Raw genomic sequence first — 13,987 nt, 5'->3', positions numbered from 1 at the left:
CTTTTTCCCGGGTTTTAACGAACAAGAGATACACAAAGGTAAAATCTAATGTGCTTGTGGGTCGTATCGATGAACACTGTGCGATGATCTTGAATGTTTTTGTGGCTCACTTTTTGTGTTTTTAAAAGTTTTTGATTAATTGTATTAACACTGTTTTACCTTTTTCCCTTTAAGTAGGGCCAAGCCTGCTTAAAGACGGAATTTTGCGTCCTTTGGGTAGTGGCCGTGGGTATCGACCTGAAAAAACGAAGGCGCTCCCTTGTCAGGGCCCGGAGGGCTGGGGGTTTTGGTCGATTCGTTGTTCGTGGATCCCTTCTTGTCGAACCTTTTTATATATTGTCGCAGCCGTGCAAGGGGTATTACAGTGGCTAAAGGTCTGCGGGGCCGAATTCTAAGAGTCTTGTGGGGGGGCATTTTTGGGTCTGTTCTGTTTACTCTCCATTGCGCCTAAGGGGGGTCAGCAAGGAGATGGGTACGGGAAGAAAAAAATGTATTTCCTCTGGGGAAACTTCGAACTGATGACGCCGTCCGTGTTGACGTAAAAAACGAAGGCGCTCTTCTTACCATAGTTTTGGGGGCCACACTGAGGATGTCCCCCTTACTACATTTTCCCCACGATTTCGGTGACTGTTCCCTCGAGGTTTCCCATGAAGATTTAGTTTAATCTTTAATATACTTATTGTTTTTTAAGAGACACAAATGAGTTTTTTTTAAAACTTTCTATATTTTTAACATTTTAACCCTTAAAGTATTGTCTTTTGACCGGAGATTTTAGTCAACCAGTCCAGGGAAAGGATGTGAAAGTGGGGGCCTCAAGTTTTTTTGGGGAGTCGAAAAAGGAGCGTTTTAAATTTACTCAGATCATCGCCGAGCATATACGGATATATATATATAATATAATATATATATATATATATATATATTATATACAAATTTTAAAATTACATATTATTATATATTAATTATTATATATATATACATATATAGTGTATATATATGCTTAATGATAAAATTACATACTAATAGCTATACATGTGTCACAAACCACGCACACACGGATGTACGTGTATTTAGAGTTACATAACATATATTTACAAAAATATTCGTATGTAATTTCAACGATAGCAAACACAAGAAGGGAAAAACACATAAAGTTTTATATAAAGAAAAAAAAAAAAAATAAAAATTAATTTTAAGGTAAAATATCACCCACCAATAGAGTAAATTATCTTTTTTATTTTTCGATACAAAAAATGCAAAAGACCACCCCAAAAATTTACTCCTAGCCCTGCAGATTTTTCTAACAAGAAATAAAGTAATGTAGAAAATAATGAAAAAAATTTGGTACCTTGGGAGATTCTAATGACCACGGAGTCAACTTGAAAATAGGGGGAAAAACAGGCCATCCCCTGTGTGCCTTCCCATCGCCCTAAAAATTCGCGCGGGGGTGGCGAATTGGGTCGGTTTCCACTCTCTGGCGCACCAGAACACTCGGGTGAGCTGCTGGGTTTGTCCCCAACTTTTTCATATGTAGAACTGCAATTCAGTGAAAGGATTGGGGACTAATTCTTTTTGAATAACGTTATCATGGGCAACAATTTTTTTCCTCTTTAGCTCGTCCTCCTGCTGGCTCTCGCGCCGTTGCTGCGTCGGATTCTAAATTTTCGTCCTTCTCGGGTCCCGCGAGTTAAAAATAAAGAAAATATAAACGTTTTCCCCTTATCTCTGCAGTATTTTGAGTAATATTTCATATGTTACCCAAAAAGGGGAAATGCATACTGAGGCAATATTTTAAAAGAAAAAGAATGGTTTTTTTGGTTCGGGTATCAGATGACTTGCCAAAACGTCCCAGAGAGTCGCCACATCTACCGTATCATGATGTAAGTTTCGGGTTCGGGGGCCCCTTGTTAAGACCTTTGGTTGTTAACGCGACAGATAATTTTAAATAAGTAATAAATCAATCCCGGGATCATCAAGAAAAAAAAAAGGCAATGCATATAATCAAATCTAAAAATTTTCCTATTTACAGAGATTGATGAAGTTCTTGGAACGTAGAGATGCTATCGGAGGAAACAAAATTTTTACAGAAAACTACTTTTTACTTTGTTTTTACAGAGTCTGACAAGTTCTGTTGAATATGCACCTGAAAAGTAGATTTCGATGGGCCGTGAAGCACGACTACTCCGGAAACCCCACTCGGCCATCAGGACCCCGCGAGGGAATACCCCCAGGCTGTACTACGTGCATTTCCCGACCTCGCTTGCAGACGTCAAGACTACGGGAGGCGACTCTGGTACGTGGCCGGGGTGGAGTACGAGGGCGAGGCCAGCATCCGATCCGGGGAGTATCGGTGCTCGAGGCGATACTCACCCCCCGACTCAGCGAAGAAGACTCGCCCAAAACGGCTTTCGGCTCCCTCAAGTTTTTTAGGGCTCCCCTTTGAAAAAGCTTAAAAAAAAAAAAGGCGGATCTGTGCGAGGCCATGATTCCATAGGGAGTGATGTGAATTTAATTTATTTGTATAGTTAAGCGTAGTAAAATATACGTGCAAGTATCCTAAAATGCTTATTCCGACAACCTAATTCATACGTTCTTGGTTTGGTCTCATTTTAATATGGAAATAAATTTATTTTCGTGCAGATATTGTAGTATAAAAAATGAAGAAAAGTAAAGGAAAAACAATCTTGCTACATAATGAAATGCTAAAAATAATGGGGATACTGAAATGAATGCAAATACCAAAGCAAATAGTTATCACTGAAATTATGACTGTTTTTATACCCCAAAGTACATCAGTGATAAAAACAGTGACAGTACAGTGCTTCTTTTATTTTTATCTTCTTTTAAAGCAAAAAAATAATGAAAACCAAAAAACAAGTAATGTTTTTAGTAATGACCGTGAAATAATCATGATTTTGATGACAGGAGCAGTAGAAATAATATAAATATTTTTTACTGTTGTTGTTGCGGTCTCTTATCAATATTGATTTATTAAAATCACTTTTATTATGTTCATTTTTTTCATATTATTACAATTATCTTTATTATTATTTTGTTTATCTTAAATTTTTCCCCACATCGCCCTTCTATATTATAAAAAAAAATAATAATATAAATTTTAATAAAATATTGGGAAAATACTAGAAAAATTCATAATAAAAGTAAAAATTTTGACGACGGGAATCTTTAAAATTTCCAAAAAATTTTGTAAAATAAAGCCTTTATATTTGCTAATAAAAACAGTTATCAGTAAATTTTCATTTTTTTTTCCAATGCCACCAAAACAAAGCATTTGGGTTAAGAAAATGTGCGATACAAAAAATACCTGAACTTTTTGGGGAAGGACTGAATAAGCAAAAACAATAATCGTTTCTAATAAGTGTACCCTGGTAATTTCCATAGGGTATGGGAAAAATTTTTGTCTTTTTTCTGAAAAAACAGCATTATATTATATATAATATATATATATATATTTTTAAAATTTTATATATAATAAAATTATATATGTATATATATATTTTGTTTTTATATATTATATAATATAATATATGCATGTATAAACACATAATATGTGGTGGGGGTGTGTGTGTGTGGTGTGTGTGTGTGTTGTGTGTGGTTTGGTGCGGGGGTGTGGTTTGTGTGCTTTTGTTAGTATTCACACATTTACACAGAACCACAAATTATAATTTTTAGTAATTTTGGTGTGGTAATACATACATACATATATATAATATATATAATATATAAAATTTTAATATATATATATAATTTATGTAATATATATAGGGTATATATAATTCTATATATATATATATATATAATATATATATATTATATATTCTATATATATTATATTTTTAATAATAAATATATATAATATAATATAATAATTATATATAGTATGTATATAATGTATGTATTATATAACATAATATAGGATGCAAAAATTGATACAATATAGCGTACACCGCTCACACACACACATATTTTTAGACACACAGACCCCCAACACATACACACACACCACACCACAAAACCCCCACACACACACATATAATATAAATATTTTATATATATAAAAATTTATATATAATATATAAAATATAATTTTTTAATGCACAAATAATACTTTTTAGTAATTCAGTGTGTTAATATTTTGTCCACACACACACATGCACACACACACCACATACACACACAACTACAACATATATAATATATATATATATATATATATATATATATACATTATTTAGATATAGATATATATATGCATTTATAGATACGTAAATATATATAATATATTATTATATATATATTATAAAATTTTTAACATATATAATATAATATATATATATATTATAATTATATATATTATATATACAAATATAGGGATGCATATAATGTATACATATATATGGACACACACTCACACCACACACATACACAGAACACAACACACACACACACACAAACACATACACACACACACACACACACACAACACCAACAACATATAATAAATATATATATATTAATATATATTATAAAATATATATATGTATGATGTATTGTAAATTATTTTAATTAAAATATAATAAATATGTACGTATAAATATTATATAAAATAAATAATTTAAAATTAATATTATATATATATACATATATATAGGGATACATAATATGTATACTATATTGGGCACCACACCAACCACACCACAACACACCACAGACACACACTCACACAACCACACACCCACCACCCACCACATAAATAAATATAATATATATATATATATGTGTGTGTGTGTGGTGTGTGTGGGGGTGTGTGGTGTGTGTGTGTGTGTGTGTGTGTATTATATATATATATATATATTTTATTTTGTGTTGTGTGTGTGTGTGTGTGTGTGTGTGTGTGTGTGTGTGTGTGGGATTTTTTTGTCTTCTTTTTTTAACGTAGGGAAAAAATATTTATAAAAACACTTTAAATTTTTAAGCTTTATGTTTAAACTTTGAAAAAAGGGTATCCTAAATGACTTAAAAAAAATCCCTTTAAAATTTCAAAAAGAATCTCCTTCACTTATATAGAAAGGAACCTCTTCAAGCCCCAAAATTTAGGGGGTTTTAAAATATATAAAAAATCCTTATTCGAGAGTCTTTCTTTTTAACTGAATTTAGACATGACATATTTCTATATTAAACAAAAGGAAGAGTGAGAAGCCATGAAAAGGCCAAAGGGTGTTTACGCTGTTTTCCTTCTTCACGGTTTAACGAACAAGAGATATACAAAGGAAAAATCTACATGTGCTCTGTCGGGGTCGTATCGATGAACACTGGCAGATTTAAAGGGTTTTGGCTCACTTTTTGGTTTAAAAGTTGTTGTTAATTGTATTAACACTGCTTTTTCCTTTTTTCCTTTCCTGTAGGGCCAAGTCTTGTTTAAAAACGGAATTTTGCATCACTTGGGTATGGCCGTGGGGTTCGACGAAAAACGAAGGGCCTCCCCTTGTCATGGCCTGGAGGCGCTGCGGTGTTGGTCGATTCTTTGTTCGTGGAGTCCTGTTTTGTCGAACCTATTTATATATTTCGCAGCCCTGCAAGGGGTTGACAATGGCAATAGGCTGCTCGGTCCGAATTCTAAGATGTTTATGGGGCGGCACTTTTGGGTCTGTTCATTTTTTACTCTGCTTTGGCCAAGGGGGGTCAGCAAGGAGCAGGGGTAAAAGGGGAGAAAAAATGTATTTCCTCTAGGAACTCCGAACTGCAGCGCTCAGAGGAAGAAGCCGATAACCACGCCCTTACGTCCTGATTTTGGGCAGAAAAAAGTGGAAGGGTCGTCATTTTTCTTTGGGTTTTTCTGTGCACAAAGAATATAGGACCGCTGGGTTCCTGGAAATCACGGTATGCAGGCCTTTCCCCAAGGTCCCGCAGATCCTTTGTTAGGTAGGAAGTTGTACACAAAATGTAGCCATACACATTTTTCCCCACGATGTGTGGGTAAGGGTTACCTCGGGGGTTTCCGAAAAAACGGGGGCAAGGACTGCGAAAGGGTGACCTAATTTTTCGAAAGTCGAAATGGGACACCGCGGTTTCCTTGGTGATAAAACCTAACGAAATTTCCTTTTTGTTGGCTTGGGGTTTCCCTCGGATGCGGGCTTTTGTGTATATGTTTTTAACATTTGTATGTGTGTGTTAAAAAGGGGAACACTTTAAAAAGTATTATATATCACATATATATGTATATCTTTAAAATAACAAAAACAAGAACGATGAATCATATGAATCATTTTTTTTTTATAAAAATCAAGAAAATCACCGCCACATATTTATTTTATCTTTAGCTTATTTCGAAAAAAATTTTTATATAAAAAAAGAAAAAAGGGAAATAAATTTAACAAAAAAAAAGGCCCACACGAAAATTTACTGGACTGCTGAATTGTGCAAATTTTGTTAGTAAAAAAAAAAAGTAAGTAGTTTAAACGTTTGGGAAATAAATTGGCAGGGTTGAGGATTCTAAGCGCCACGGGATTCGAAAAGTATTGCCAAATAAAGGGAAAAAACAGGCATCGTTCGGTGCCTTCCCCTCGACCCTATAAATCCGGCAGGGGTGGCGAATTGGGTCAGTGTTCCCGTTCGGGTCGCACCAGAACACTCAGGTGAGCTGCTGGGGTTCTCTCCAACTGCTTTTTATACAAAAATGCGTGCAATAAAGATTCATTTTAACCTGTTGTCACAGTACTCAAAAAAACATACTCAATATCTTTCCCTTTAGCTCGTCCTCCTGTGGCTCTGCTGCCGTTCGCGTCAATTCCCCAACCTTTCGTCCTTTAGGGAGCCCCTAAATTAAAAACTCAAGAAAGACGAAAACATTTTTATGTCTACCATTTCCAATATTTTTTAAAATGTTACTTTAAAATAAAAAGAAAAAATTGTATTTTAAAAAAATGGAATAATTTGGGGTTTCCAGGTATCGTGATTTTCCGAAGCGTCAGCGAGAGTCGCCACATCTCCGTAGTCAGATGTAAGTTTAGTTTGTTATTGGTGTCGGCAGATCATCATAGAAACAGAAAGACAGTGCATCAAAATCTAATCTAAAACATCCTATTTACAGAGATCTGTAAGATTCTGCTAAATATGGACCTGAAAAGTACGACTTCGCTGGGGCGTGAGCACGACTACTCCGGAACCAACTTCGGCCACCACGAGCCCCCGCGAAACGGGGGACTCCCCACCAAGGCTCGTACTACGTGCAGCTTCCCGACACTCGCTTGCAGACTGTCAAAAGTACTATTTTGACGGCAAAACTCTGTTTACGTGGCGAGGGGGATTACGAGGGCCGAGGCTCAGCATCCCTGATCCGAGGTATCGCGTGTCCGAGGCCATACTCCCCCTGACTAAGCGAAGAAGACCGTCCGAAACGTCGTTCGGGGGCTCCCTCAAGATTTTATGGCTCACCCTTTGTAAAAAAAAGCGAGAGAAAAAGGCGGGGATTCGATTTCGAGGTGTTTTTTCCAAAAGGAATATTTAAATTTAATTTATTTTATATTTAATTGTATAAAAAAAATTTGAGCATATAATAAAATGTTTAAATTTAGAAATAATTATATTTTTTTTTTTAAATCTAAATATGGAAATAATTATATTTCCGGCGAGATTTTATATAAAAAATAATAAAAATATAAAATAAAAGAATCTTCTACAAATGATAATTAAAAAAATAATACGAAATGAACTAATCCAAAGTATTTTCCTAAACGTTTTTCTCCTTTCCCCCCCCCCCCCCCCCCCCCCCCCCCCCCTTTCCCCCTTTTTTCCTTTTTTTTTTCCCCCCCCCCCCCCCCCCCCCCCCCCCCCCCCCCCCCCCCCCTTTTTCCTTATATAGAAAGGACTACCTCTTTCAAGCTCCAAATTTTAGTGGGTTTTAAAATATAGAAAAACCCTTTTTCGAGAGTCTTTCTTGTTAAGAATTTAGATTCATGAATATTTCTATGATTAAACAAAAGGAAGAGGAGAAACACTAAAAAGGGCCCAAAAGGTTTTTACCCCTGTTTTCTTCTTCAGGTTTAACGAACAAGAGATACAAAAAGGTAAATCTAATGTGCTTGTAGGTCGTATCGAGAACCTCTGCGATGATCTTAAATGGTTTGGCTCACCTTTGGGGTTTTAAATTTGTTGATTAATTGTATTAACACGCTTCTCCTTTTTCCCTTTAAAGTAGGGCCAAGTTTGCTTAAAGAGGAATTTTGCGATCATTTTGGGGTGTGGCCGTGGGTATCGACCTAAACAACGAAGGGCTCCCCTTGTCATGGCCTCGGAGAGCGCTGCGGTGTTGGTCGTTTCGTTGTTGTGGATTCCCTGTCTTGTAAACCCTATTTATATATTGTCGCAGCCGCGAAAGGGGGTACTTTAAGATGGCTAATAGGTTGCTCGGTCCAAATTCTAAGATGTCTTGTGGGGCGGCATTTTGGGGTCTGTTCATTGTTACTCTGCATTGCGCCTAAGGGGGGGTCAGCAAGGGATGGGGTACAAGGGGAGCAAAAATGTTATTTCCCGGGAAACCCAAAACGCAGGCTCAGGGGAAGAACCCGATAACCACGTCCTTCGCCTTGTTGGCAAGAAAGTGGAAGAGGTCGTCATGTTCTTTGGTTTTTTGTGCACGAAGTATAGGACCGCGGGTTTCCTGTAAAATCACGGTATCGCAGGACCTTCGCCGGGTCCCGCAGATCATTTGTATCTTCTGGGGAAATTTTACACAAAATGTAGCCATATACATTGTTCCCCACATGTGGGGTAATGGTTTAACCTCGGGGGTTTCCAGAAGAACGGGGCAAGGATGCTGAAAGTGGTGACCCTAACTTTCTTCGAAAGTCGAAAGGGGACACTCGCGGTTTCCTTGGTGATAAACCTAACGAAATTTTTCTTTTAGGTTTGGGGTTTCCTGGATCTCACGTGCTTTTGGTATATGTAATACTTTGTATGTGTGTGTATGAAAGACACAAATAAGTATATAATATCATCATAATATGTATATACTTTCGAAAGTAACAACACAAGAACGATAAAAATCATATGAATCACTTTTTTTTTAATAAAACAAGAAAATCCCCGACCCGATATGTTAGTTATCTTTAGCTTATTCGAAACAAGATTTAATGAAAAAAAAAATAAAGGAATGTTTAACAAAAAAAAGGCCCCCCGACAGATTTACGGGACTGCTAAATTGTAAAAAATTTTTTTTAAAAAAAAAAAAGTAGTAGTTAAGCGCTTGTAAAAATAAATTGGCAGGGTGTGAGGTTTCTAATGCCCCACGGGATTCAAAAAAGTATTCCCAAATAAAGAAAAAACAGGTCTCGCTTCGTGTCGCCTTCCCCCTCGCCCTTAAATCCGGCGCGGCGGTGGCAAATTGGGGGTCAGTTTTTCCACGTCTCGGGTCGCACATAAACATCAGGTGAGCTGCTGGGGTTTCTCCCAACGCTTTTATATCAGAACTGCAGTGCAATGAAGATTCTTTTTTTATGTTCCACAGTACTCAGCAACAGTACTCAAATTTTTCCTCTTTAGCTCGTCCTCCTGCTGGTCTCGCGCCGTTGCGCGTCAGTTTCTAAACCTTCGTCCTTTACGGAGTCCCTCAAGTTAGAACTCAAGAAAGACATAAACATTTTTTTTCCCTTTCCAATATTTTAAAGTTTTACGCAAAACGAAAAAAAAAAATGATTTTAAAACTAATGGAAAAATTTGTTTCCCCAGGTATCAGATTTTTTCCGAAGCGTCATCAGAGAGTCGCACATCTACCGTAGTCATGATTAATTTTAGGGGGTGTTTTTGGGTGTCGGCAAATCATCATAAAAAACAGAAAGACAGTGCATCTAACAACTAATAACATTCCTATTTACAGATTTTGATAAAGATTCCTGAAAGGGACCTAAAAAGTACGACTTCGACGGGGCCGTGAAGCCGACTACTCCGGCAACCACTTGGGCCCACCACGAGTCCCCCGACGGAGACTACCCCCAAGGTCGTACTACGTGCAGTTTCCCCGCACTCGTGCAGACGTCAAGTCCCTACGGGAGGCGACTCTGGTAGGGCCCGAGGTGGAGACGAGGGCGAGGCTCAGCATCCGAGTCCGGGAGTAGAGTATCTCGAGGCCGATACTCAGCCACAGACTCAAGCGAAGAAGACCGTCCAAAAGGTCGTTCGAGTCCCTCAAGTTTTTTGGGCTCCCTTTGAAAAGAAAAAGAACAAAGGATCTGGGTTTTGAGGCTTGATCTGTATTTAAATTTATAATTTAAAATTTTAAACTGTATATTTAATTGTAGAAAAATAGAACGTGCATATTAATCTGGTTTCTTTTTTAAAAACAACCCCCGGACCCCCTGCTCGGTCAATCGAATTATGATATGCATATCATACTAATGGGGAAATCATATTTTATGTCATCCTGCCCCATAAAAAAAACATGGTTTGGTAATGAAAAAAAAGGTAACGAAATTTATAACAGTAAAAAGAATAATGTTAATCACACAATCGGTATTGGAGACATATTTAAATGGCTGAAAAAATCTAAAGATCTATCTATATAGAGAAGATGGACAGATCTGGCTCGTCACCAAAAAAATATCAAATATTTTTAAACATAACTTTTTGTAATTTAATTGCGGTTAGCAGTTAATGCGTATTTGCCGACAGGCTGCCATGACTGGTTAAAAAATCTAAATTATTTTGTCCCCGGGTTTGGGTAGGAGTGCCCTGCCCCGACACTAAATACGGTGAGGGGCTTTTGAGTTTTTTCCCTCCATTTTAAAAATATTACATGAATTATTTGTACTTTTTCATACAAACAGCAGATACATGTGTATTTCTGTAACTTAGTGGTTACCCTCGAGAGAGCGCAATTGTACAGCAATTGTCAGGCGTCTCAGTTTTCATAAAAACAATGTACTATGATACCATGCTTTACAGCTGTATGTATAAAGCTTTTTCAGTTTCCCTTTTTTTTTTTTCCTTTTTTTTTTTTCCCCTTTGGTGTATTTTTAAAATAAAAAAAAATGAAGGGCGTGGCAAAAATGGGGTTGAAAACCACCCTTTTAAGGTAAAGTGTTGTTTTTTTTAATTTTTTAGCATTAACATATTTAGATTCAACATTTTGAAATGAGCCTTTCATCTCTTAATCACAGATTTATTGGTCCCCCCCGACGATGCTGTCTACTATAGCAGCTGGAGTAAATATGGAAAACATCTTTATTCTAGCATCTACTTTTGTTTTTGAAGGAATTTGAAATTGCTGTTAAAACTGCAAACATACGTATTTTTAGGTAAATTTAAAAAAATACTTTATTAAATAAACCCACGGGTATGCATATATATGTAATCGATCATAAAAGTTCAGACAATACTTAAAGAATAAAAGAATTAGTTTTAGAGATAATAATCTTGAAGTAACATGAAAATGAAAATGTGTTGCAGTATGTTTATGATACTGAGAGAAATGGAATTTTTAGCATCCGTGACACTTTTTATTATCATTATTATTATCTTATTATCATTAATATTATTTTTTATATTATTATTATTTTTATCATCATCTTTTCCTCCAACACTTTATTTGGTTTGTTCAAAATTTTTTTGGGGTTTTTTTTTTTTTCTTTTTTTCTTTCCGTTTTGGTATGATTATCACCTTATTAGCTGTGGTCCTTTGCCCTCTATCTGAGATATTTGTTTCCTTTTTGTTATTTCGCCCCCTTTAAATTCAGAGAAGTTTCTCTATTTTCTGTTTTTTTTTTTGGCTAGCTGCCTTCTCTTTGCGTTCTTTTTGTCCATTTCCTTTTTAAATTGCTTCCCTGTTCTGGTTTTATCTTATATAGTACTTTTTTGGGTTTTATCTATGTTATTTTTTGGTTTCATTCCATAAAAATTCAACTTTCGAGATACTGTTTTACTGAAACACTCAATCTTAAAACTCTTCCCCTTTTTTTTTTTTCTTTTTTTTCATTTCCTCTTTAAAACATCATAAATTTTTAGGACAGTCCTCCCTCCACCAGCTCAGTCTTCTGAAAAAATTTTTTGAGCATCCATTTAAAGTTAAACTTTTTTTCTTTTTTAAACAACTGAGCATTTTTCCCTTTTTTCTGCTAAAAAGAAGTTGTGACAACTTTTTATGGCAATTTTTTCATACAATTTACATTTGACATACAATTCATTTGTTTAACCATTTTTCGATTTTTGAATACCTTCACTTCTTGGTCTAAACATGCAGACTAGCCCTAAATTTTTTAGTTATGACAAGGTGACCTTGGGGAAGGGCGGCGCGCTTGGGTGCCTGCTAAGACCTCCTGCCGTCCTTGATTTCACTTTGCTTTATATAGTTTTAGTTTTTAAATTCCCCGTTTTTTTTTTTTGTTTTTTTTTTTTTTTTTTCATTTATTTCCTTGCACACCATATTAGACCTAGAGCATATCCCCCAGCCCCAAGCAGGCAGGGGCGGGGAAATAAAGGGTTTTAGAGAACATGTGTGGTGTAGTTGTTTGTAAACACACACCAAAACACAATACACATATATAATACATCATACATACAAACACACACACACCCCCACACACCACATATTATTATTATATATATATATATATAATAATATATAATATATATAATGTTTTATATAAAATATTTACCTTTTGGGTTTTAGGGAAGATGGGGGGGCGGGGGCCCAAGGGTTAGAGCGTCGGGCTCAAGACGCACGACGGCAATCTGGTTCGAGGGGTTTGAGTCACCGGGGGCGCGTTTTTTCCTTGGGCAAGGAATTCACCCCGATTGCCGCCAGCCAGGGGGGGGCAAGCCAGCCCAAGTCAAGTGCCGGGCCCAGAACCGGGTAAATAGAGAGGGCTCGAAAAGAAAAGAAAAAGAAAAAAAAAAAAAAAAAAAAAAAAAAAAAAACCGAGGGAAGGGAATGGCAAACCACCGCTCTAAAAATTGCCCAAAAAAAATCATGGGAAAACCCATGATCGTCAAGGGCCGCGGTGGGCCCAAAGGTTGGAGTACGGACTCAAGACTGTCACGACGGCAATCTGAGTTTGCGGGTTCGAGTCACCGGCCCGGGGCGTTTTCCCCTTGGGCAAGGAACTTTACCCCGATTTTCTATTAGCCACGGGTGGGAAGCCCGCCCCAAATCAGTGCTGGGGCCCCCAAACCCCGGGTAAATAGAGAGAATGATTTTCCTAAAAGGTAACACCGGCACTCTCCCTGGAAAGGAAAAGGGGGACCCTACCCCGTACCCCCAGGAGCACACAACTGGAAAAAAAAAAAAATATCATGCGTGCCACGGGGGCTCAGACACGAAAACCCACCTTAAAAGAAGAAAATAGAGAGAAGGAAAAAGGAAAACCCGCAATGCAGAGAAAAAATTTAAAATATATATAATATATAAAAATTTTATATAATATTTTATATTATATATATATATAATAATAATTTTAAAAATTACATAAAAGCACGCACGATACACACACTGGACGCATTTAACTATATACAAATATACAAAAGCATATATGTATGTGGTATTGTGTGTGTGTGGTGTGTGTGTGGGAAATATATTTATTATATATATTTTTATATATTATAATAATATATATATATATTATATGCATGTATGTATATATGCATGAATGCATGAATATGAATATATTATGGGGTGTGTGTGTTTTGTGTGTGTACGAACGGCAGTAATTTCAATATATTCAGTATTTATCTGCAAAAGGGCATCTGAAACATTTAAAAAGCTTTCCTTTTACAGAAATGAAGGAGGATAATTTGCTCGGGGCAAAAAAGCCATCTTGTGCCCGCTTCGTCAGGGGGCCTGACGAAGCCCAAATTTTTGGGTTTTTTTTGCACTAGTAAGTTATTTTTATGTATTTCCCATCGGACATTTTTTTTCTAATATCTTTTTGTTTTTTTTTTCTATCTCTCTCATTCTTCTCTCCCCCCTCCTCTCTCT

This window comes from Penaeus monodon, unplaced genomic scaffold (assembly GCF_015228065.2).
Source record: "Penaeus monodon isolate SGIC_2016 unplaced genomic scaffold, NSTDA_Pmon_1 PmonScaffold_1453, whole genome shotgun sequence".
Lineage (NCBI taxonomy): Eukaryota > Metazoa > Arthropoda > Malacostraca > Decapoda > Penaeidae > Penaeus > Penaeus monodon.
This window is presented reverse-complemented; position numbering follows the sequence as displayed.